This window comes from Ambystoma mexicanum, chromosome 5q (genome assembly GCF_040938575.1).
Source record: "Ambystoma mexicanum isolate Mex_15411 chromosome 5q, UKY_AmexF1_1, whole genome shotgun sequence".
In the NCBI taxonomy this organism is placed as follows: Eukaryota; Metazoa; Chordata; class Amphibia; order Caudata; family Ambystomatidae; genus Ambystoma; species Ambystoma mexicanum.
In genome coordinates, this window is record NC_090933.1 from 1,399,191,743 (window position 1) to 1,399,217,285 (window position 25,543).

The following is a 25,543-nucleotide window of genomic DNA, read 5'->3' on the forward strand; positions in this document are numbered from 1 at the left end:
TTAACAGGTAGCCTGCGGACATATTATTCATTCACGTGTGCGGAGGTCACCACGGCCGAAGTCTTACTCGAAATGTCATTCGGCCTCCATTTTGTGATTCGGGGTGACTTCCACACTGCAAGAATACCTAAAATGGCGGCTAAATCCAAGATGGCGGCTTACACGATACATTAAGGTCAAGACCTTGCCGCGGAACCTAGGTACATAGTATCCTTTAGACAGCTTGGCGTAGGCCAACATACATTTAAACAATGCGATTGGGGTCACAATATTACATCGATTTCCACAGACCCTCCTTTTGTCCTATGCCAAGTGCTAAAACGTAATTTCCTAATACTTTTGAAAATACTTGAAGGCATTATCATCCATAGGTTCCGCATCATTGTCTGAAATGTCAATAGCCATAAAGTTATTCATAAGAACTTCTTGCAACATGAACTCTTTAGATGCTGTCTTCGGGGTGTATATTTTACGCCCTATTGCGCTCATTACCTGGGCACAACATCCCCCCATCATTCCGCATATACTCGGGATGCATTGAAAACAACAGCAGAGAAATACCTAAAATAACAGAAAGCACCTTCCACCCCCAAGATCGCAGAGAATCCCAAAACCAAGTACTAAGGCTCCAGTCTCCTACAGGGATATGGACTTCAGAACTAAGAGTGTGTAAATTCTGAATTGCTTTAAATATTGTTGGTGAAGAATCTGGTACGAAAACACAGCAAGCGGACCCCACTAATTTACATACTCCACCTCGTTCAGCTAAAATGACATCTAATGCCATTCGATTTTGAAGTGCTACCAATCTTATCGCCTTTTGCTCTAAGGTCATATTGTAAAGTATGTCCGTGGTCCGGTTGATCGTTTTCTCCAATACCCTCGCTAATCCCCTAATGTTTTCTGAATTTGCTATTTGTCCCCAGAAGGGGACTACTGATTTGGCTATATCCCCGAATACTTGTCCAGGGGTATCTCCATCATTATCCCGCCGCGGGCGAGCCTTAGATATCTCTAAGGTACTGGCTATAAATATACCTGGTAACAATATCCCTAAATAACAAGTCCCTTGCCAATCCTTGGGCAACCAGGGAAAAGCTAAACTACCACAAACAAAATAAACGGGTCCCCCTACATACAAAGGCCTATTTTCCCCAGTCAAATTTACAATATTTACACAAGGCTCAAAATCTCCCATTGGCCTAGTGCCATTTCTTTGTACACAGAAAGGGACAGAATCAGGACTGTGATTTACAGAATAAGAAGGAGGCATGGCATCCTTATTGCCTATCGGAGCCATCTTGAAAGAAACTAGATTTTGAAAAGGAAAAGAAAGTTTATCAGACGGCCTAATAGAAGCGATATTAGGTCTACTCCTATTTGCGAAAAGCGAGCATCCCAGGGGAGTCAATTCACGTTTTTCAAATTCATTCAAATTAGTGCCATCGAAGTTCCCTGAGATGCTATCATTCCATCGGCCAAAGAAGAGTGCTCTAAGAGAGGCATAGCAGGAAGTCGTTAGAGGTAAGGGATGTATATACCATCCCAGTCCCTTGTTCCCATGTTGTGGTAAGTGAGTGCAGATCCAACAATTACTCCTATTAAAAATAGCATGCGTAGCATTCATCACTATCATCAGAGTGTTATTATGATATTTCTGTCTATGCCGAGAGTCCCTAGGGGACAGAGTGTGAAGGTGTACAGAGGGAGTCAAAACAGTTGGTACAATTTTGGTCGGTAACAGAGGCTTCAAAGGCTAGATTTCTTCAAAGTACCAAAGTCCCACGGCAGCAGTTGCAAAACTAATAATAATCAAAACAAGAACACAACAGTACGTTTTCAGGGCCCAGGCACATTGTCCATTGTTCGATTTGGTCACCTCCTTATCTAACAGTTCAATACGAGGAGCAGCGGTGAAGGCGGCAGGCATCATGGTTATCCCGATCGATGGCCCCAATGTTCGTTGCTGGCAGAACTTCGGCCGCGCGACTTCTTAGTCCTTCCCAACCCTAGCCAACAGAACCCTCCTTTTCTTTGTTCCAAAAAAAGGGAAAGACAATAGTATTTCAATCACTCCTCTTTCTTCCAGATGCACGATACTCGTGCGGCGATTCTATTTTCGTGGTCGAAGGTTGTACCTGATGGTACCCAAGTTTGCTGGATCCAAAAGCAAAGTATCGTCGCTCCCCGAGGGGAGCGTCGCGTCGGTGGCGACGGAAGTCGCAGAACTTGAAACAAGATTTTCCGGAAGTGATTGATCAAGAGAGTGCGGAGATAGAATGGACGGCTCCCCGAGCTCCTCGGGCTCAGAGAACTTCTCCGACGCACTCGCAGCGCTGCCTGCTACTCCGAGATCAGAGATCGTAGCATCAACGAGGGGTTCTGTTTCTTCTGTAACGTGTGGCGTCGGGTGAGGGATCTTCTTCACATGCGTTGCATGTACCCAGTTCTTCTTGCCTGCCACCCGTACTGCCGTCCTGGTGACCAATAAAACCTGGTAGGGTCCCCGCCAGCGAGGCGCGAGACAGGAAGACCTTTCGTAGGCCTTTACCAGGATCCAGCTGCCGGGCAATATATCGTGTCCTGGGCCCGTAAACCGTACAGATAAGGCGGCATTCACCTGGTGGTAAATGAAATACAGGTTTTTAGTCAATTGATTACAATAATCTATGAGCAATACATTCTCCACATCCCTCAGGGCTTTAGGTTTAGGGAGACCCCAAATATTAGCAGGCCTTCCCATCACTACCTCAAATGGAGAGAGCCCAGTTCTAGTCTGGGGTGTGGTGCGCATAGCTAACAACACAATAGGTAAAGCATCTGGCCATTTTAATTTAGTGTCGGCACATGTTTTTGCAAGTTTGTTTTTCAAAATACCGTTGTGTCTTTCTACCAACCCCGCACTTTGAGGGTGCCTAGCTGAATGGAAACGTTTCTCTATTCCTAAGGCAACACATATTTGCAACATTACGGCTGCGATGAAGTGGGCGCCATTGTCCGACCAGATTATCCTCGGGAGCCCAAATCGAGGAAAATATTCTTTCACCAAGATCTTTGCGGTAGTCATGGCGGTAGCATCTTTGACAGGGAAAGCCTCGACCCATTTGCTAAAAGCACAAATATTAACAAGAACATATTTCAAGTTATTACATCGCTCCATTTCAATAAAATCAAGGTGAATGGTTTCAAAGGGGACAGAGGGGGGCCCGGAACTTCCCCTTGGAGTCACTGTCCCTTTACCCACATTGTGTTGCAGGCAAATCATACAATTCTGAACATATCTTTTTGCAGTTTCCAAAATGTTATCATTCGCCCAAACCTGCTGTAATATCTTCGCAATTTGCTGGGCACACACATGTGTTGGACCGTGTGCCATCGTGACCATTGCTAATACATAAGAATCAGGAAGCAACCATTTCCCGTCAGATGCGTCCACCCAACACCCTTTGTCATCCAATTTCCCCATGCCTTCAGCCCATTTCCTAGATTCTTCAACAGAGGCATCAGTCTGAATGTCTCGCACAGACCCAATGCCTTCATCCATTATACAACCATCTCTCACTTCCCTTGAGATATACATGTCTGTGCTAAGGTCTGTGGCTGTTTGTCTAGCTATCGAATCTGCAAAAGCATTTCCTTTGCCCACATCGTCTATGACCTTGCGATGTGCTGCACATTTCATGATCGCTAGTTGTTCAGGGAGTGAGAGTGCTGAGAGTAGTTGTACTATTAAGGGACCATGCTGAATCTTGGTCCCGTGTGAGGTCAGAAACCCTCTTTCCGACCACAGTTTTCCGAAGTTGTGAGCCACCCCAAAGGCGTACTGACTATCCGTATAAATGTTAACTCTATGCCCTTGGGAGAGCTCACAAGCACGGGTCAACGCTATAATCTCCGCGGCCTGCGCGGAGTTATGCGGAATCCTTTTAGTTTCTACAACTTTGTTCAAAGTAGTAACTGCATAAGCAGCTGTAGATGTGCCATTCGGAAGTTTAAAACAGGAGCCATCACAAAACAGCTCCCCCTCCGCATTCTCCAAAGGGGTATCTGAGAGGTCTATTCTGCCCTTTGTTTCTTGTTCGGTGGCATACAGGCAGTCATGTGATCCGTCATCGCCGCAAGCAGTAGTTTGCGGGAGAGGCAAAAGTTCAGCCGGATTGAGGACACAACACCTTTTAATTTGGATATGAGGAGAAAATAAAACTAATTCGTACCTGGTCAACCGGGCAGAAGGAAGGTGTTGTGTTTGAGTTTTATTCAATAGAATATCAACAGAGTGAGGTACCATCAAAATCAAATCGTGGCCTAGGACCATCCCCTCACTCTGTTTTACAGACGCAGCGGCAGCAGCAACAGCGCGCAGACATCGCGGCAAAGCGCATGCAACAGGCTCGAGGGCGGAGGAATAATAGCCGCACGGCCTATTCTTCCCTCCATGTTCCTGCGTTAACACAGACAAAGCACATCCATTACATTCATGCACAAACAACACAAAGGCCTTATCGTAATTTGGTGTACCCAGAACCGGTGCCGAACACAGCGCGGCTTTGAGAAGCTCAAATGATCGTTGATGTTCCGATTCCCATGGCAGTGGCAGAGAAATGCCCTTCTTCGTCAAAGCCAACATCGGTTTTACCACTAGGGCAAAGTTCGGGATCCACAGTCTACAGTAGGACGCCATCCCTATCAGGGCTCTGACTTCCTTCTGTGATTTTGGGACAGACATGCCAGAAATGTGTTTTATTCGTTCAGGTGTCAATCTTCTCCCCTCCTTTGACAGGAGGTAGCCTAAATAGGCAACCTCCTGGCAACAATATTGAAATTTCTTAAGTGAAGCTTTGTGGCCATTTTCAGCTAAATGAACAAGCAACAAAATAGTGCCTTCCTTACAAGCTTTCTCAGAGTCTGCAGCCAGGAGCAAATCGTCTACATATTGAAGCAGCGTGCAAGTAGGTGGCAATTCAAGGGTGCCGAGCTGCTCTTTTAAGGCTCTACTATAGATACTAGGACTTTCAGTATACCCTTGAGGTGCCCTTGTGAATGTAAACGAGCGTCCCCCCAAGGTGAACGCGAACAAATACCTGCTCTCCTCATGTATCGGAATACTAAAGAAGGCGTTTTTCAAATCTACTACACTAAAGTGTGTAGCCGTAGCAGGGATCATTGTTAAGATTGTTGTCACATCAGGCACGATTGGAAATTGTGGGGCCACTACCCGGTTAATAGCACGAAGATCTATTATAAACCGGTACGGAATTGCATTGTCGCCTTTCTTGTATACCGGCAAAATCGGACTATTACATAAGCTACCTGTAATCTCTTCGATCACTCCACGATGAACAAAATCGGAGACAATGCATTTCAGAGCGCGCTCGCCTTCAATTGAAATTTTATATTGCGGAATGCGAGGTAGCTTAACCCCATGTTTCAATACTATCTTAACAGGGTCGATGTGCAATATCCCGACATCATTGTCGTCTATTGCCCACAAACATTCTGGGACAATGTCAAATTCGGGAGGTAGAGGTCGGGTCGAGTATTGGGAGTTAAAGGGTTGCTGTGGTGAAACTGTTAATCTTATTCCGTCAGGGGAACAATGAATCACTGCATTCAGTTTCTTCAACAAATTCAACCCCAGCAAATTTTCTCCACAGTTTGAAGTAAGAATAAAAGGGCACTGGTCTGTGAAAGGACCCAAAGAAACGGATACCGGCGCAGAAACCGGACAAACAGTTGGTATACCAGAAAACCCTATAGAAACGTTTGTTTGCCCTGACAGTGGAATGTTTGGAACCCGAGAATGGTCGATGGAGCACTTCTGTGCTCCAGTGTCGATCAAAAACTGATGTTTCCTATTCCCCACCAATAATTCAACGTAGGGGCCCTTCTGAATAACGGGAATAGGTAAAGGTTCCAAACGCTGCTTCGGGCAATCCTAGTAAGACAGAACTTCATCAAAGGGAAGTTCCTCAGAAAGATAAGCGGCGGAAGGGTGATCAAATATATTTCACGAGTCCATACTCAGAGTCTGATTTTCCCGTGAAAAAGGTTGCTGGGGATCTTGTAGAAGCTGACCCCTATCAGGGCCCCCTGCTCCAGGGCGGCCCCGTGGTCGCCTACCCATACCTCCAAATGTGCCTCCTGACCTTTGGAGAAGGGCAGGGCACTGTGCTCGCCAGTGACCTTCCTGGCGGCAATAAGCACACTGATTGATATTTATAGAATTTAGAGGCGTATTTCCTCTTGGAATGTACTGACCTCTAGTTTGTGCCGTACCCCCTCTGGGGTTTCTGACAATTTGCTGCAACAATACCTTAGTCTTTAAGTCTCCCCTTCTCTTTTCGATTTTCTCTTTTTCGTTATTAACCCGATTCTCGTAATACTGAGCCATATGCAAGACCTCTGACTGAGATTTTGCCTGCCAAGCGCTCTCTGAGGACATAATTTGTGACTGGATGTCGGGCAACAATCCACGCACAAATTTGTCCACAAACAACCTCTTCCCCGACTCTGTACCCAAATCCTGTCCACTGAAGTCGGAGAACACCTGTTCGAATCTATTTAAGAATTCAGTGGTACCTTCAGTTTTCCCTTGGACGCAGGCCGTAAGCTTGTCCCAAATAATCCTTTTTTCTGGAATTATAGTTTTTAATTTGGCAACTATTCTATCGGGTAAAGTGAGTATTACCTGGGGTGGTTTCTCACCAGCTGGTCGTTCCCCATCTATTCTAGTTAGATTTACCCATGTATCCCCTAACCCCGGCACATCATCTACTGTTCGTACCTGTTTCCATACATCAACAGGCAAAAGCACTGGAAACAATAAATCCATGTCACTTAAGGTGAACACAGAGGACTGCAGAACGGATTCTATTTCTTTATAAAACCCTGTCGGGTTCTTCCTGATATCAGGGACAGATTGTCTAATCGTGTTCACTTCCTGTCGAGAGAACGGGACGTGAACAAACTGTGATACGTAATGTGCAGGGGATTTCCACTTTTGGGACAAGGGTCGGAGGGACCTCTCTCATAGGCAACTGAGATATAGGGACCTCCGACCGCTTACTAAGTAGTAAGGCCAAATTGAGTGCTAAAGCAGCTGTAGAAGTGTCGGGCGAAAAAGCTCTTTTACAAATACCTAATAACTCTGTGGGGCAACCAACCTTCTTCCTTATGCATTCCTCCTGTAAATGCTGTACCATCACTTGGATTACCTTCCTTTGCATCTCTACCGTGTATTGACTATACGTGTCATATACCTCATCTGGCGGTATCGATGAATCCGAGATCCATCGAATCGCATCTCTAGTACAAATTCGTACTTCCTCAGGTGCTGATCTTCGGCACGAAAGGAACCGTTTCTGCACATATATCCTATCGTCCTCATCATCCTCGTTTTGTAACCTTTCAAAATCCCTTCTAAACTCAAACAACCTATCAACATGTCCATATACCTTCTGCTCCGTATCCCTCGAGAGTGCCAAAGCGTTCAGATCTCTCACCCCTTGTGGGAGATCCGAAGTCTGCAATCTACCCCACATTACACCTAAGTGAATCCCCAGCCCTTCAATAAAAACGTTTTTCTCGGGAAAATCGTGCAAATTAGATAATGTTGAGAGTACATCAGTTTGATCACCTTTTTCCATACAATGTTTAGCCCAAGCAAATAGTTCCTGTTTCCTGCCCGCAGGAACAGTACTACGAGTCACTATTCTCGACCCTGCACCGGGATCTGATTTAGTGAACATAGGACTCCCCGGAATCGGAAATGTAGGTGAACCTAACAAGGGTGCAGGGGAAAGAGGTAATGTTATAGACGAAATAGACGGAGGAGCAACAACCAAAGAACTAGGGACAGTAGGAATAGTGACAGGAGCAATAGCAGGAACGGGCAGAGTGCCCACAACGGGAGCATACGGAGGTGGCGCTGAAGAATCAGGCCACCGTTCGTTTAATATCTTCTCAATAAACTCCTCGGAAACATGAAAATCTTTAGAGGGGTACATTTTCTGGACTTCGAGCGAGAAAGCTCTGTCCATCTTCTGGGTTTCATCTAATCGTTTTTCCTTGTCATACAACAATGCCTTTTCGGCATTCGTTTTATGACGTTGTGCATGTTTATCCCTACTCTTAAGCTGCTGTAATGCTTCCTTTTTCCAATTTTGTAACACATTGAAGGCTGCTGGCCTAGCCTTCTTTTTAAGCAAGATCGACTCTAAGTATTCAATACGGGGGATCTCAAAACTACCATTGATTGGCCACTGAAATTCGGAGGCATTTCTGGTCTGTCTGTGCCAAATGTCATTAAATACAATACTACCAATGCCATACTTACAGTACATAGTACACGCCGGCGACCCCTCCTGTGGTGCCGGACGGCTAAATTCCAAAGATTGTCGATCGCTGCGGAACAGAGCCCTAAAGCAGCTAGGCAATTTCCCAGGCATTTCTCAAAGAATTGGTGTTACCTGGTCCAATAATTGTGTCTGCAGATACAATACGCCAAATTCAAATTGTCAGGGTTAAATTAAGAGCCGGGTCACGACTGCACCTGACCAAACCTAAGGAGGACCGTACGGTTTACAAAGGACTTCAACTAACAAATTTTACCTGCGTTCGGTGGTTTCGGCAAATCTGCCCGCCTCGGATTTGGACCCTCGTCAAGATGCCGTGTCAGACCGCACGACTATCGCCCAAGGATCGGATCGTGCAGCGCTGCCGAGGTATCGCGTCTCGATCGGTCGGGCCCGCAGAATCACACCGTCCGATCCCGATTCAATAGTCTGCGTCAACCTTCAATGATCCGGCATCAATCTTGAGGGTCCCTATTCGGGCGCCAACTGTGGAAACAGAGAAATTGATATGAGGCCGGGAAGCCCAAATGGAAACACACCAACACAGGTTACAAAGGACCATACAAAGCGCTTTATTTGAAAGTTACAAAGTTACCAAGTTACCAAAGTCAATTGACATGCGAATAGCTATTCGGCCCTCTGACTAACACACGAACCTTCAACGTTAGGTTCGCACTGAAAGTGGGAGAGACCGAACATCGGGATGCTCGGGTTTTTATACATTTTGTACTGCATTGGCCAGCCCTCTTGCAAGTTAACCATTCTTGGAACCATGGCTAGGGTTCGTAGCCAGGTCGAACACACAATTTCCATACATTAGATCAGTTCCGCTGGTACGGTTACATATTTATACATAGGTTAGACAGAGGACAGGGTCTTAGTTCATGACCCTAACAGGTAGCCTGCGGACATATTATTCATTCACGTGTGCGGAGGTCACCATGGCCGAAGTCTTACTCGAAATGTCATTCGGCCTCCATTTTGTGATTCGGGGTGACTTCCACACTGCAAGAATACCTAAAATGGCGGCTAAATCCAAGATGGCGGCTTACACGATACATTAAGGTCAAGACCTTGCCGCGGAACCTAGGTACATAGTATCCTTTAGACAGCTTGGCGTAGGCCAACATACATTTAAACAATGCGATTGGGGTCACAAAATTACATCGATTTCCACAATCTGCTGCCTCAAACCTAGCACTCGCCACTTGGCTGCACTACCACTTTGTGCTGATTTTATTATTTATTTATTTATTATTCTTATTTATCCTGTTTCTCCTTTGCTCTGCACTTTCCACTTTCTCCCTCCCCCATGCACTTTCCCCCTCCCCCTCTCCCATGCACTTGCACATTCTCAATGTCACTGGGTCTAGTAAGATCGTTCTTTCGTTCTCCCCTGTTCCCCTGCCTTGCCTTGTCGCGCTCTGAAACACCTGCGTATGAGCGCGATATAAATAAAATATCATATCATTTATCATATCATGCTTTGCCAGTCAGCATTGAGCGGCAAGTCTATAATGCTTTACCGAGATGTTATCGAATCTATGCAGTGTGCATTCTAAGCACCCCCGATGGTCAGGCCATGTTCCGTGCAGGCGTTGTACATCATAAAGACCAGTCATAATTCCTTTTGCCCCGCTGCCCCGCGGACACATTCACAAGCAGCAATTTGTTGATCTTGCACTGATGAGGTAAATACATCACTGCTGGCAGCCCTAGTTAAAAAGAAATCCACTTTATTTGACAAATGGACAGACTGGGTGTCATCCAACACTCACTATGCAGACGACACGCAGATCCTCATTCCCCTTTCAGGCAATTCTGTCTCTAATGCAGCCTTGGTAAACGAGATATACCTCATCAATCAGGCATGGATGGCAACCCACGGCCTCTGCCTGAATGATGATAAAACAGAGATGCTGCTCCGTGGTTCTGTCACTAACCTAAAAAAACTTGACCCTGACTGACTACGCCGCGTTCAACATTGATGGGACTACATTAACAGTAGCAAAAGAAGTGAAAACGGTAGGCTTTTCCCTCGACTCTGCTCTAACTCTGAAAATAACAGGTAAATACTCTAGCTTCATCCACAGCCCACATTTGTAAGCTTATTAGGGAATGCCGTGCTTTCTTAACACAAGCCAGCTGCATCATTCTCGCTAATGCCATAATACTTTCTAAACTTGACTACTGCAATGCTTTGTACTCAGGAGCCACCAAAAATATCACTGACAAACTGCAGATACTGCAAAATAACACCTTAAGAACTGCCCCGAATATTCCCGCTAAAGAACAGAAATCAAATAAGAGAACACAATACAAGAGGCTAAAAATTAGAGATAGGATCTCTCTTAAAATAGTTTCACTAACTTTCAAATGCCTGAATAATGCAGCCCCCCATTACCTTGTGAGAAAAACATCAACCCGAACCACTAGAGCAGCGAACTCCCACTGCCTCCAGATACCAAAATTCAAGCAAAAAAAAGCAGGAGGTAGCAGCTTCCCAGTTAAAGCGGCCCAATATTGGAACACACTACCACTTGACCTTAGAAGAGATCAATCACATTACATCCTCACCTGGTTACGATCTAATGACTGCTCAATGCATCAGTTATCCTGAACCCCAAAGACCCTGTCGCAACTAACCTTTGCACACATACATATACCTCTGTGTACATACTCCTGATGTATGTTGTGTGTACTGTAATGATGTTTAATCCCTTAGTTTGACTTGTTGAATGTGTACTGCCTGGAAGTATGTAACTAAGCTCAGAGTAACCTTGTATGCTGTGGCGCCCAGTCACCTAAGGGCACGGTGCGCATTAGAAATTAATAAACAAACAAACATGTCCAGTTATAATTTAAATGCACTCACCACCCGCATTGCTTTGGGCAATCACACCAAAGGCCGCCCCCACACATCATCAACCAGCCCTCCCTGGTGGACAACTGTTTAAAAAAAATGATGTGACTTAACCGTGCATTTGGCAATTTCACAGTACGTTTTAGAAGAATTTGGAAATAAAAGCTATAGGTTAGACAGGCATCTCAGCAACAGTCACACAACCTGCTCGGCTACTTTTCCAGCTTTCTGCCCATTTGTCAGCTGCAAGGGTCAGGTTATTTAACTCTGGCAAACCCTGAGAGCACATGTACATTTGCGCCTATTCACTGTGAAAAGATCTAAGCAGTTCCCAAAGCGATAAACCCTCCATGTGCCGGATTTCTCTGAGAGCAGCCCGCAGCATGCCCTGCGTTTCCATGCATGCCCTGTGCCACACGACACGTCCCGTGCCTTCTTATATCTTTGCCAAGAGCCTGACTGTAATGGCGGCTGGCCTTCAGAGCGGATTATCTGAGAGTCAAGAGATGCAGCTTTGTCGTGTTGACTTGGATTTCTGAGCCCATGTTGGTTCGTGTCTCTCAGGACACGAGGGGAGCCTGATTATTGAGGCACACGAGCTGCCGGTGTGGTGCTCGTCGCCCTCGTGCTCACGGTGGCTGCAGCGAGCCAGCAGGCTGTGCAGCAGGTATGCATTGCCTTCCTGTCACTTGAAATGCCTTTGCCAATGGTCGATTGCATTTGAGCTTTTTTGGCCAGGCTGTTGCCCCCAATTCTTTCATGCAGGTGAGTGGTTTCTCTGCTCATAGCCACATTTTCCCTCAGCAATTCCCTATTTTTTGTTTCTTTTTTTTTTAAACACCCCTCCACCCCACTTTCCCCCTATTTTTTAGGTGACACCATTCGATTCAAACCTATCGACCTACTATGCACAAATGCTATTTTTGTGTGTTACCAGAATACACTGAAAATTGCGGAATGCTCGAAAATGCCCCCACATTTCTGTCAAACTTGATGCATTTTTTTGGGCCGGTCGCAAATGCATAATAGTTCATTTACTATTGGTATTTTTATATTTTGTGATGAATTAGCAGTGACTGTGGAAACAGAGAAATTGATATGAGGCCGGGAAGCCCAAAAGGAAACACACCAACACAGGTTACAAAGGACATACAAAGCGCTTTATTCCAAAGTTACAAAGTTACCAAGTTACCAAAGTCAAATGACATGCGAATAGCTATTCGGCCCTCTGACTTACACACGAACCTTCAACGTTAGGTTCGCACTGAAAGTGGGAGAGGCCGAACATCGGGATGCTCGGGTTTTTATACATTTTGTCCTGCATTGGCCAGCCCTCTTGCAGGTTAACCATTCTTGGAACCATGGCTAGGGTTCGTAGCCAGGTCGAACACACAATTTACATATGTTAGATCAGTTCCGCTGATACGGTTACATATTTACACATAGGTTAAACAGAGGACAGGGTCTTAGTTCATGACCCTAACAGGTAGCCTGCAGACATATTATTCATTCACGTGTGCGGAGGTCACCATGGCCGAAATCTTACTCGAAATGTCATTCGGCCTCCATTTTGTGATTCGAGGTGACTTCCACACTGCAAGAGTACCTAAAATGGCGGCTAAATCCGAGATGGCGGCTTACACGATACATTAAGGTCAAGACCTTGCCGCGGAACCTATGTACATAGTATTCTTTTAGGCGGCTTGGCGTAGGCCAACATACATTTAAACAATGCGATTGGGGTCACAATATTATATCGATTTCCACATGGCGTCACTGGACTGTACAGCGTGAGACGGAGCACGTGCGGCGAGAGAACTGTGTCTTGCTGACCGTTTTGATCTGTCAGTGTGGCATGTTGGATACTGAGGCTGTTACTCCCATTTCACTGGTTGAGTGTGTAGTCGCAGTGTGATATGCTTCTTGAGCTGTGCTCTTGGCACAGTGGAGATGGTTTCACTGGGTCAGCGCTGTGACGGGCCGCGGATGGCGGTCAAAAGGATTTGTGGTGATTGTAGCAAGTTTGTTGATCAGAGGGTTTGCGTTCTGTTCCAGTCCTTGGCAGAAATTCCTGTTCAGCTTTGCTAGATGTTCATCCAACATCTCGACTCCCAGCCCCTGTGCAGGTCGGCTGTCCTTGCAAACAGTGGGGCTCCAGCCGCTATCCTCAGGGCTTAGTTCTGCACCTTTTGAAGAGTCCTCTGGTGGGTTTCTGCATAGGTGCTCCATGCCAGAGAGGCATGCGTCAGGGTGGGTCTAATATTCATCTTCTAGGTGTTGAGTGTGCTCCAGGTAGGCATGGATCTTGACTTCAGGAGTGGGTACGGGGCTGCCAGCTTGCTGCAGGCTTTCTGTTGGGTGTTTTCATTGTGGCTCCTCGAGGGGAGCACGTGCGGGTGATACAGGCTGCTTTTTATATAGTGCCCACTGTGAGTTCATTCACCTACAGGCTCTTCAGCTTTAGTGTGCATGCGAGGTGTACCATTGTAGGCACTTCCTCGATGTGCGAGTGCTTCAGCCTATGTGTAGTGTTGTACTTATCTATTTGCACTGGGTGCACACAGTACTGCTGATGGTAGAACACAGCTATGTCATATGGAATGTGATGGGACCTGAAGGTTCCAAGAACTACAGTTGGGAACACAGGATGGGAGAACCTTACTGAAAGGATGTCATCTGTTTAGCTCCCTGCCCCTTTCTATATAACTAGCCCTGTAACTCTGTAACTACAAATAAACTTACTCCTTTTATATATACTGGTCTCCTGTGCCTTACCTGAATCCAGATGTCTTCTTACCATCCCCGATACTACACTATGTCTTCTAATGCCCTGACACCCCAACACTTGTTTTGCCCCTAGCGACTCTCACTGTCCTTGTGCCACAGGCGCCAGCACTGTCTTTCCATGTGCCTTAGGACTTGCAGACTGTCTCTGCAGGAGCCTACAACTGGCCACACTTTCCAAGTTGCATAGGATCCTGTTGAGCACTGCCCCACACCCCTCACGCTGTCTGCATGCACGCCATGCTCCATGCAGTGACGTGTCTGCACCAAGAAGCTAGTGTTGGTATTCTGTGTTCCTCAAGTCACACTAAATAAATCCACCCCGGTCTTATAGTGTTGATCTCATGATTCATGATCTCATTGATCCTCTCCCTATCAATACATGTGCCCCTGGATCCCCACACTGCATATTTAGCCCCAGCTCTTAACCCTGTCTGTCCAGTTTCCTGGGTCATCACACTGCCTGAACTCATTCTCCAATGTCCACGCACTGTATGTGCTCCAAGAACGTCACACTGTCTGTCCGGATCATCACACTGCCTGCACTCATGCCCCATGGTCCACGCACTGTATGTGCTCCAAGAATGTCACACTGTCTGTCCGGCTCATCACACTGCCTGAACTCATGCTCCAAGGTCCACGCACTGTATGTGCTTCAAGAACGTCACACTGTCTGTCCGGCTCATCACACTGCCTGCACACATGCCCCATGTTCCACGCACTGTATGTGCTTCAAGAACGTCACACTGTCTGTTTGGCTCATCACACTGCTTGCACTCATGCTCCATGGTCCACGCACTGAATGTTCTCCAAGCACCTCACACTGTCTGTCTGGCTCATCACACTGTCTGTACACATGCTTCAAGGTCCACGCATTATGTGATCCAAGAACGTCACACTGTCCGGCTCATCACACTGCCTGCACTCATGCTCCAAGGTCCACGCACTGTATGTGCTTCAAGAACGTCACACTGTCTGTCCGGCTCATCACACTGCCTGCACACATGCCCCATGGTCCACGCACTGTATGTGCTTCAAGAACATCACACTGTCTGTCCGGCTCATCACACTGCCTGCACTCATGCTCCATGGTCCACGCACTGTATGTGCTCCAAGCACCTCACACTGTCTGTCCGGGTCATCACACTGCCTGTACACATGCTTCAAGGTCCACGCACTATGTGATCCAAGAACGTCACACTGTCCGGCTCATCACACTGCCTGCACACATGCTCCAAGGACCACGCACTGTCTATGTGCTCCAAGTACCTCACACAGTGTCTGTCCGGCTCATCACACTGCCTGCACACATGCTCCAAGGTCCACGCACTATGTCATCCTAGAATGTCACACTGTATGGCTCATCACACTGCCTGCACACATGCTCCAAGGTCCACGCACTGTCTATGTGCTCCAAGCACCTCACACTGTCTGTCCGGCTCATCACACTGCCTGCACACATGCTCCAAGGTCCACACACTGTCTATTTAGCCCCAGCTCGTTACCCCGTCTGTCCAGTTTGCTGGATCATGACACTGCCTGCACACATGCCCCAAGGCCCATGCACTGTATGTGCTCCAATCACCTCACACTATCTGTCCGGCTCATCACACTGCCTGCACACATGCTCCAAGGTCCACGCACTATGTGATCCTAGAATGTCACACTGTCTGGCTCATCACACTGCCTGCAAACATGCTCCAAGGTCCACGCACTGTCTATGTGATCCAAGAACATCACACTGTCTGTCCTGCTCATCACACTACCTGCAAACATGCTCCAAGGTCCACGCACTATGTGATCCAAGAACGTCACTCTGTCCGGCTCATCACACTGCCTGCACACATGCTCCAAGGTCCACGCACTATGTGATCCAAGAACGTCACACTGTCTGTCCTGCTCATCACACTGCCTGCACACATGCTCCAAGGTCCACGCACTGTCTATGTGCTCCAAGCACCTCACACTGTCTGTCCGGCTCATCACACTGCCTGCACAGATGCTCCAAGGTCCACGCACTGTCTATGTGCTCCAAGCACCTAGCACTGTCTGTCCGGCTCATCACACTGCCTGCACACATGCTCCAAGGTCCACGCATTGTCTATGTGATCCAAGAACGTCACACTATCTGTCCTGCTCATCACACTGCCTGCACAGATGCTCCAAGGTCCACGCACTGTCTATGTGCTCCAAGCACCTCACACTGTCTGTCCGGCTCATCACACTGCCTGCACAGATGCTCCAAGGTCCACGCACTGTCTATGTGCTCCAAGCACCTAGCACTGTCTGTCCGGCTCATCACACTGCCTGCACACATGCTCCAAGGTCCACGCATTGTCTATGTGATCCAAGAACGTCACACTATCTGTCCTGCTCATCACACTGCCTGCACAGATGCTCCAAGGTCCACGCACTGTCTATGTGCTCCAAGCACCTCACACTGTCTGTCCGGCTCATCACACTGCCTGCACAGATGCTCCAAGGTCCACGCACTGTCTATGTGCTCCAAGCACCTAGCACTGTCTGTCCGGCTCATCACACTGCCTGCACACATGCTCCAAGGTCCACGCATTGTCTATGTGATCCAAGAACGTCACACTATCTGTCCTGCTCATCACACTGCCTGCACACATGCTCCAAGGTCCACGCACTATGTGATCCAAGAACGTCACACTGTCCGGCTCATCACACTGCCTGCACACATGCTCCAAGGTCCACGCACTGTCTATGTGCTCCAAGCACCTCACACTGTCTCTCCTGCTCATCACACTGCCAGCACACATGCTACAGAGCATACTAATCAAGGACCACATACTTGCCATCCATACAGATTTAGGCAGTCCTAGTACCTACAGATGTGGGTGACAGGTCCTACTGCTTTTTACAGGGGCAGGTAACGTATGTGACTCTAAGGCAGGCTGCAGGACAAAGCATGCAACACATTAGTCTGTCTGTCTGTACAGTGGGCTCGTAGGTGATTACTTGGGCTCAGACCAATCCACTGACCTGGCAGCTGCGTGACTCTGTCCTGCACTCTTGCCGGGACAACCCTTATGTGAACCAGCAGTGAAGGGAATTGGCAGAACGTAGCACCATCACACAGCATCAGACTGAGGGGGGTATCAGTGTCCATGTCATTCAGTGTTCAACTTGCAGGCTGCTGCTACAGAGCAGTGGCAAACATTGCCTACCAGCTCTGTGTGATTACTTTCGGTGAAGTTGGGTAATGGAATACGGTGTTGGCTTGCCATTCAGAATTGTACCTTTTAAATATTTGAGCATCTTTCCATGTTCTGTTTGATGGGTTGTGTATTTCAGAATGCTACAGTGGTGCCAACAATGTTTATTTTGTATTTTCTTGTGATGTCATTGTTAGGCAAATTATTATTTTAGAAACTTGAAAATCCTACATCTTTTCAGTCACAGAATGTTGGCAAGTATGGGACCAGTTGCACAAAGGAACAGAGGTGAAGGAACAAAACCCAATGATGTATTTTTATAAGTTACTCACATATAAAAAATGAAAATACTAATTGCCAGAAAAATAAAATAATTTTGTAGTAAATGCTTTTTGTTCTAAAATATGATGTTTGGGTTATATGTATGTTTGTGTTATTGTGTTTTTTTGGGGGAGTCAGCTTGTTTTGGGCTTATTCTTTTCCTCCTGTCCTGGCAACACACCAACATCAACGGCGGATCGAGTGAGCGTGGGCTTTGGATCAAAAGGCAAGCCAGAGCAAGGGAAGGAGGCAGTGTTTTGGGGTTCTTTCTTTGTGAGTGAGCCTTTTGATGCATCTGCCTGCTCTCAGCACCTTTGGGTGGGCCTCAATTCGAGCATCGCCATCCTCGTACACACGTGGGCCCAATACTGTGCATATAGGAAACAATCAGCTGCAAGGCCTGCCTCGCCCATACTTCCTGTAAACGCCTCATAACGTTATAATTTCCAATCCCCGCTGTGTTTTTTCAGCGCCGGCATCAGCACGTGGTTTTCGCGTACTGAACCGGCACTGAAAGTGTTAATTATTGTCACGGAGCCGGAATGCAATGTTACCAATTAAGAATCAGCAGCACTGGTGTCTATCTCTGGTGCCCCTCCCTGCAGACAATGGCCGGCAATACACTTACCAGTGTTGCCAGACCCACTGCCGCTGCCTGCAGCCCCCTGTCCCCTAGCTCGCCACTGCTCCAAAGCTGCCGGCAGTAGACTTACCAGTGTAGACAGACCCACTTCCGCTGCCTGCAGCCCCCTGTCCCCTAGCTCGCCACTGCTCCAAGCTGCTGGCAATACACTTACCGGTGTAGCCAGACCCACTGCCGCTGCCTGCAGCCCCCTGTCACCTAGCTTGCCACTGCTCCAAAGCTGCAGGCAGTGCACTTACTGGTGTAGCCAGACCCACTGACGCTGCCTGCAGCCCCCTGTCCCCTAGCTCGCCACTGCTCCAAGCTGCCGGCAATACACTTACCAGTGTAGACAGACCCACTGACGCTGCCTGCAGCCCCCTGTCCCCTAGCTCGCCACTGCTCCAAGCTGCTGGCAATACACTTACCAGTGTAGCCAGACCCACTGCCGCTGCCTGCAGCCCCCTGTCCCCTAGCTCGCCACTGCTCCAAAGCTGCCGGCAGTAGACTTACCAGTGTAGACAGACCCACTTCCGCTGCCTGCAGCCCCCTGTCCCCTAGCTCGCCACTGCTCCAAGCTGCCGGCAATACACTTACCAGTGTAGCCAGACCCAGTGCCGCTGCCTGCAGCCCCCTGTCCCCTAGCTCGCCACTGCTCCAAAGCTGCAGGCAGTGCACTTACTGGTGTAGCCAGACCCACTGACGCTGCCTGCAGCCCCCTGTCCCCTAGCTTGCACTGCTCCAAGCTGCCGGCAATACACTTACCAGTGTAGACAGACCCACTGCCGCTGCCTGCAGCCCCCTGTCCCCTAGCTCGCCACTGCTCCAAGCTGCTGGCAATACACTTACCAGTGTAGCCAGACCCACTGCCGCTGCCTGCAGCCCCCTGTCCCCTAGCTCGCCACTGCTCCAAAGCTGCCGGCAGTAGACTTACCAGTGTAGACAGACCCACTTCCGCTGCCTGCAGCCCCCTGTCCCCTAGCTCGCCACTGCTCCAAGCTGCCGGCAATACACTTACCAGTGTAGACAGACCCACTGCCGCTGCCTGCAGCCCCCTTTCCCCTAGCTCGCCACTGCTCCAAGCTGCCGGCAATACACTTACCAGTGTAGACAGACCCACTGCCGCTGCCTGCAGCCCCCTGTCCCCTAGCTCGCCACTGCTCCAAAGCTACCGGCAGTAGACTTACCAGTGTAGACAGACCCACTGCCGCTGCCTGCAGCCCCCTGTCCCCTAGCTCGCCACTGCTCCAAGCTGCCGGCAATACACTTACCAGTGTAGACAGACCCACTGCCGCTGCCTGCAGCCCCCTGTCCCCTAGCTCGCCACTGCTCCAAGCTGCCGGCAATACACTTACCAGTGTAGACAGACCCACTGCCGCTGCCTGCAGCCCCCTGTCCCTTAGCTTGCACTGCTCCAAGCTGCAGGCAATACACTTACCAGTGTAGCCAGACCCACTGCCGCTGTCTGCAGCCCCCTGTCCCCTAGCTCGCCACTGCTCCAAAGCTGCCGGCAATACACTTACCGGTATAGCCAGACCCACTGCCGCTGCCTGCAGCCCCCTGTCCCCTAGCTCGCCACTGCTCAAAGCTGCTGGCAATACACTTACCGGTGTAGCCAGACCCACTGCCGCTGCCTGCAGCCCCCTGTCCCCTAGCTCACCACTGCTCCAAGCTGCCGGCAATACACTTACCGGTGTAGACAGATCCACTGCCGCTGCCTGCAGCCCCCTGTCCCCTAGCTCACCACTGCTCCAAGCTGCCGGCAGTAGACTTACTGGTGTAGTCAGACCCACTGCCGCTGCCTGCAGTCCCCTGTCCCCTAGCTCGCCACTGCTCCAAGCTGCTGGCAATACACTTACCGGTGTAGCCAGACCCAGTGCTGCTGTCTGCAGCCCCCTGTGCCCTAGCTCGCCACTGCTCCAAAGCTGCCGGCAGTAGACTTACCAGTGTAGCCAGACCCACGGCCGCTGCCTGCAGCCCCCTTTCCCCTAGCTCACCACTGCTCCAAGCTGCCGGAAATACACTTACCGGTGTAGCCAGACCCACTGCCGCTGCCTGCAGCCCCCTGTCCCCTAGCTCGCCACTGCTCCAAGCTGCTGGCAGTACACTTACCGGTGTAGCCAGACCCACTGCCGCTGCCTGCAGCCCCCTTTCCCCTAGCTCGCCACTGCTCCAAGCTGCTGGCAATACACTTACCGGTGTAGCCAGACCCACTGCCGCTGCCTGCAGCCCCCTTTCCCCTAGCTCGCCACTGCTCCAAGCTGCTGGCAATACACTTACCGGTGTAGCCAGATCCACTGCCGCTGCCTGCAGCCCCCTGTCCCCTAGCTCGCCACTGCTCCAAGCTGCTGGCAGTACACTTACCGGTGTAGCCAGACCCACTGCCGCTGCCTGCAGCCCCCTTTCCCCTAGCTCGCCACTGCTCCAAGCTGCTGGCAATACACTTACCGGTGTAGTCAGACCCACTGCCGCTGCCTGCAGCCCCCTTTCCCCTAGCTCCCCACTGCTCCAAAGCTGCTGGCAATACACTTACCGGTGTAGCCAGACCCACTGCCGCTGCCTGCAGCCCCCTGTCCCCTAGCTCGCCACTGCTCCAAGCTGCTGGCAGTACACTTAGCGGTGTAGCCAGACCCACTGCCGCTGCCTGCAGCCCCCTTTCCCCTAGCTCGCCACTGCTCCAAGCTGCTGGCAATACACTTACCGGTGTTGCCAGACCCACTGCCGCTCCCTGCAGCCCCCTTTCCCCTAGCTCGCCACTGCTCCCAAGCTGCCGGCAATACACTTACCGGTGTTGCCAGACCCACTGCCGCTGCCTGCAGCCCCCTTTCCCCTAGCTCGCCACTGCTCCAAAGCTGCAGGCAATACACTTACCGGTGTTGCCAGACCCACTGCCGCTGCCTGCAGCCCCTGTCCCTTAGCTCGCCACTGCTCCAAGCTGCCGGCAATACACTTACCGGTGTAGCCAGACCCACTGCCGCTGCCTGCAGCCCCCTGTCCCCTAGCTCGCCACTGCTCCAAGCTGCTGGCAATACACTTACCGGTGTTGCCAGACCCACTGCCTGCAGCCCCCTGTCCCCTAGCTCGCCACTGCTCCAAAGCTGCCGGCAGTACACTTACCGGTGATGCCAGACCCACTGCCGCTGCCTCCAGCTCCCTGTCCCCTAGCTCGCCACTGCTCCAAGCTGCCGGCAATACACTTACCGGTGTAGCCAGACCCACTGCCGCTGCCTGCAGCCCCCTGTCCCCTAGCTCGCCACTGCTCCAAGCTGCCGGCAATACACTTGCCGGTGTAGCCAGACCGACTGCCGCTGCCGTCAGCCCCCTGTCCCCTAGCTCGCCACTGCTCCAAGCTGCCGGCAATACACTTACCGGTGTAGCCAGACCCACTGCCGCTGCCTGCTGCCCCCTGTCCCCTAGCTCGCCACTGCTCCAAGCTGCCGGCAATACACTTACCGGTGTAGCCAGACCGACTGCCGCTGCCTGCAGCCCCCTGTCCCCTAGCTCGCCACTGCTCCAAGCTGCCGGCAATACACTTACCGGTGTAGCCAGACCCACTGCCGCTGCCTGCAGCCCCCTGTCCCCTAGCTCGCCACTGCTCCAAGCTGCCGGCAATACACTTACCGGTGTAGCCAGACCCACTGCCGCTGCCTGCAGCCCCCTGTCCCCTAGCTCGCCACTGCTCCAAGCTGCCGGCAATACACTTACCGGTGTAGCCAGACCCACTGCCGCTGCCTGCAGCCCCCTGTCCCCTAGCTCGCCACTGCTCCAAGCTGCCGGCAATACACTTACCGGTGTAGCCAGACCCACTGCCGCTGCCTGGAGCCCCCTGTCCCCTAGCTCGCCACTGCTCCAAGCTGCTGGCAATACACTTAACGGTGTAGCCAGACCCACTGCCACTGCCTGCAGCCCCCTGTCCCCTAGCTCGCCACTTCTCCAAGCTGCCGGCAATACACTTACCGGTATAGGCAGACCCACTGCCGCTGCCTGCAGCCCCCTGTCCCCTAGCTCGCCACTGCTCCAAGCTGCCGGAAATACACTTACCGGTGTAGCCAGACCCACTGACGCTGCCTGCAGCCCCCTGTCCCCTAGCTCGCCACTGCTCCAAGCTGCTGGCAATACACTTACCGGTGTAGCCAGACCCACGGACGCTGCCTGCAGCCCCCTTTCCCCTAGCTCTCCACTGCTCCAAGCTGCTGGCAATACACTTACCGGTGTAGCCAGACCCACTGACGCTGTCTGCAGCCCCCTGTCCCCTAGCTCGCCACTGCTCCAAGCTGCCGGCAATACACTTACCGGTGTAGCCAGACCCACTGACGCTGCTTGCAGCCCCCTGTCCCCTAGCTCGCCACTGCTCCAAGCTGCCGGCAATACACTTACCGGTGTAGCCAGACCCACTGACGCTGCCTGCAGCCCCCTGTCCCCTAGCTCGCCACTGCTACAAGCTGCCGGCAATACACTTACCGGTGTAGCCAGACACACTGACGCTGTCTGCAGCCCCCTGTCCCCTAGCTCGCCACTGCTCCAAGCTGCTGGCAATACACTTACCGGTGTAGCCAGACCCACTGCCGCTGCCTGAAGCCCCCTGTCCCCTAGCTCGCCACTGCTCCAAGCTGCCGGCAATACACTTACCGGTGTAGCCAGACCCACTGACGCTGCCTGCAGCCCCCTGTCCCCTAGCTCGCCACTGCTCCAAGCTGCCGGCAATACACTTAACGGTGTAGCCAGACTCACTGACGCTGCCTGCAGCCCACTGTCCCCTAGCTCGCCACTGCTCCAAGCTGCTGGCAATACACTTACCGGTGTAGCCAAACCCACTGCTGCTGCCTGCAGCCCCCTGTCCCCTAGCTCGCCACTGCTCCAAGCTGCCGGCAATACACTTACCGGTGTAGCCAGACCCACTGCCGCTGCCTGCAGCCCTTGTCCCCTAGCTCACCACTGCTCCAAGCTGCCGGCAATACACTTACCGGTGTAGTCAGACCCAGTGCCGCTGTCTGTAGCCCCCTGTCCCCTAGCTTGCACTGCTCCAAGCTGCTGGCAGTACACTTACCGGTGTAGCCAGACCCACTGCCGCTGCCTGCAGCCACCTGTCCCCTAGCTTGCCACTGCTCCAAGCTGCCGGCAATACACTTACCGGTGTAGCCAGACCCAGTGCTGCTGTCTGCAGCCCCCTGTGCCCTAGCTTGCACTGCTCCAAGCTGCTGGCAGTACACTTACCGGTGTAGCCAGACCCACTGCCGCTGCCTGCAGCCACCTGTCGCCTAGCTCGCCACTGCTCCAAGCTGCCGGCAATACACTTACCGGTGTAGCCAGACCCAGTGCTGCTGTCTGCAGCCCCCTGTGCCCTAGCTTGCACTGCTCCAAGCTGCTGGCAGTACACTTACCGGTGTAGCCAGACCCACTGCCGCTGCCTGCAGCCCCCTGTCCCCTAGCTCGCCACTGCTCCAAGCTGCCGGCAATACACTTACCGGTGTAGCCAGACCCAGTGCTGCTGTCTGCACCCCCCTGTCCCCTAGCTCGCCACTGCTCCAAGCTGCTGGCAATACACTTACCAGTGTAGCCAGACCGACTGCCGCTGCCTGCAGCCCCCTTTCCCCTAGCTCGCCACTGCTCCAAGCTGCTGGCAATACACTTACCAGTGTAGCCAGACCCACTGCCGCTGCCTGCAGCCCCCTATCCCCTAGCTCGCCACTGCTCCAAGCTGCTGGCAATACACTTACCAGTGTAGCCAGACCCAGTGCCGCTGTCTGCAGCCCCCTGTCCCCTAGCTCGGCACTGCTCCAAAGCTGCCGGCAGTACACTTACCAGTGTAGCCAGACCCAGTGCCGCTGTCTGCAGCCCCCTTTCCCCTAGCTCGCCACTGCTCCAAGCTGCTGGCAATACACTTACCATTGTAGCCAGACCCAGTGCCGCTGCCTGCAGCCCCCTGTCCCCTAGCTCGCCACTGCTCCAAGCTGCCGGCAATACACATACCGGTGTAGCCAGACCCACTGACGCTGCCTGCAGCCCCCTGTCCCCTAGCTCGCCACTGCTACAAGCTGCCGGCAATACACTTACCGGTGTAGCCAGACCCACTGACGCTGTCTGCAGCCCCCTGTCCCCTAGCTCGCCACTGCTCCAAGCTGCTGGCAATACACTTACCGGTGTAGCCAGACCCACTGCCGCTGCCTGAAGCCCCCTGTCCCCTAGCTCGCCACTGCTCCAAGCTGCCGGCAATACACTTACCGGTGTAGCCAGACCCACTGACGCTGCCTGCAGCCCCCTGTCCCCTAGCTCCCCACTGCTCCAAGCTGCCGGCAATACACTTAACGGTGTAGCCAGACTCACTGACGCTGCCTGCAGCCCACTGTCCCCTAGCTCGCCACTGCTCCAAGCTGCTGGCAATACACTTACCGGTGTAGCCAGATCCACTGCTGCTGCCTGCAGCCCCCTGTCCCCTAGCTCGCCACTGCTCCAAGCTGCCGGCAATACACTTACCGGTGTAGCCAGACCCACTGCCGCTGCCTGCAGCCCTTGTCCCCTAGCTCACCACTGCTCCAAGCTGCCGGCAATACACTTACCGGTGTAGTCAGACCCAGTGCCGCTGTCTGTAGCCCCCTGTCCCCTAGCTTGCACTGCTCCAAGCTGCTGGCAGTACACTTACCGGTGTAGCCAGACCCACTGCCGCTGCCTGCAGCCACCTGTCCCCTAGCTCGCCACTGCTCCAAGCTGCCGGCAATACACTTACCGGTGTAGCCAGACCCAGTGCTGCTGTCTGCAGCCCCCTGTGCCCTAGCTTGCACTGCTCCAAGCTGCTGGCAGTACACTTACCGGTGTAGCCAGACCCACTGCCGCTGCCTGCAGCCACCTGTCGCCTAGCTCGCCACTGCTCCAAGCTGCCGGCAATACACTTACCGGTGTAGCCAGACCCAGTGCTGCTGTCTGCAGCCCCCTGTGCCCTAGCTTGCACTGCTCCAAGCTGCTGGCAGTACACTTACCGGTGTAGCCAGACCCACTGCCGCTGCCTGCAGCCCCCTGTCCCCTAGCTCGCCACTGCTCCAAGCTGCCGGCAATACACTTACCGGTGTAGCCAGACCCAGTGCTGCTGTCTGCAGCCCCCTGTCCCCTAGCTCGCCACTGCTCCAAGCTGCTGGCAATACACTTACCAGTGTAGCCAGACCGACTGACGCTGCCTGCAGCCCCCTTTCCCCTAGCTCGCCACTGCTCCAAGCTGCTGGCAATACACTTACCAGTGTAGCCAGACCCACTGCCGCTGCCTGCAGCCCCCTATCCCCTAGCTCGCCACTGCTCCAAGCTGCTGGCAATACACTTACCAGTGTAGCCAGACCCAGTTCCGCTGTCTGTAGCCCCCTGTCCCCTAGCTCGGCACTGCTCCAAAGCTGCCGGCAGTACACTTACCAGTGTAGCCAGACCCAGTGCCGCT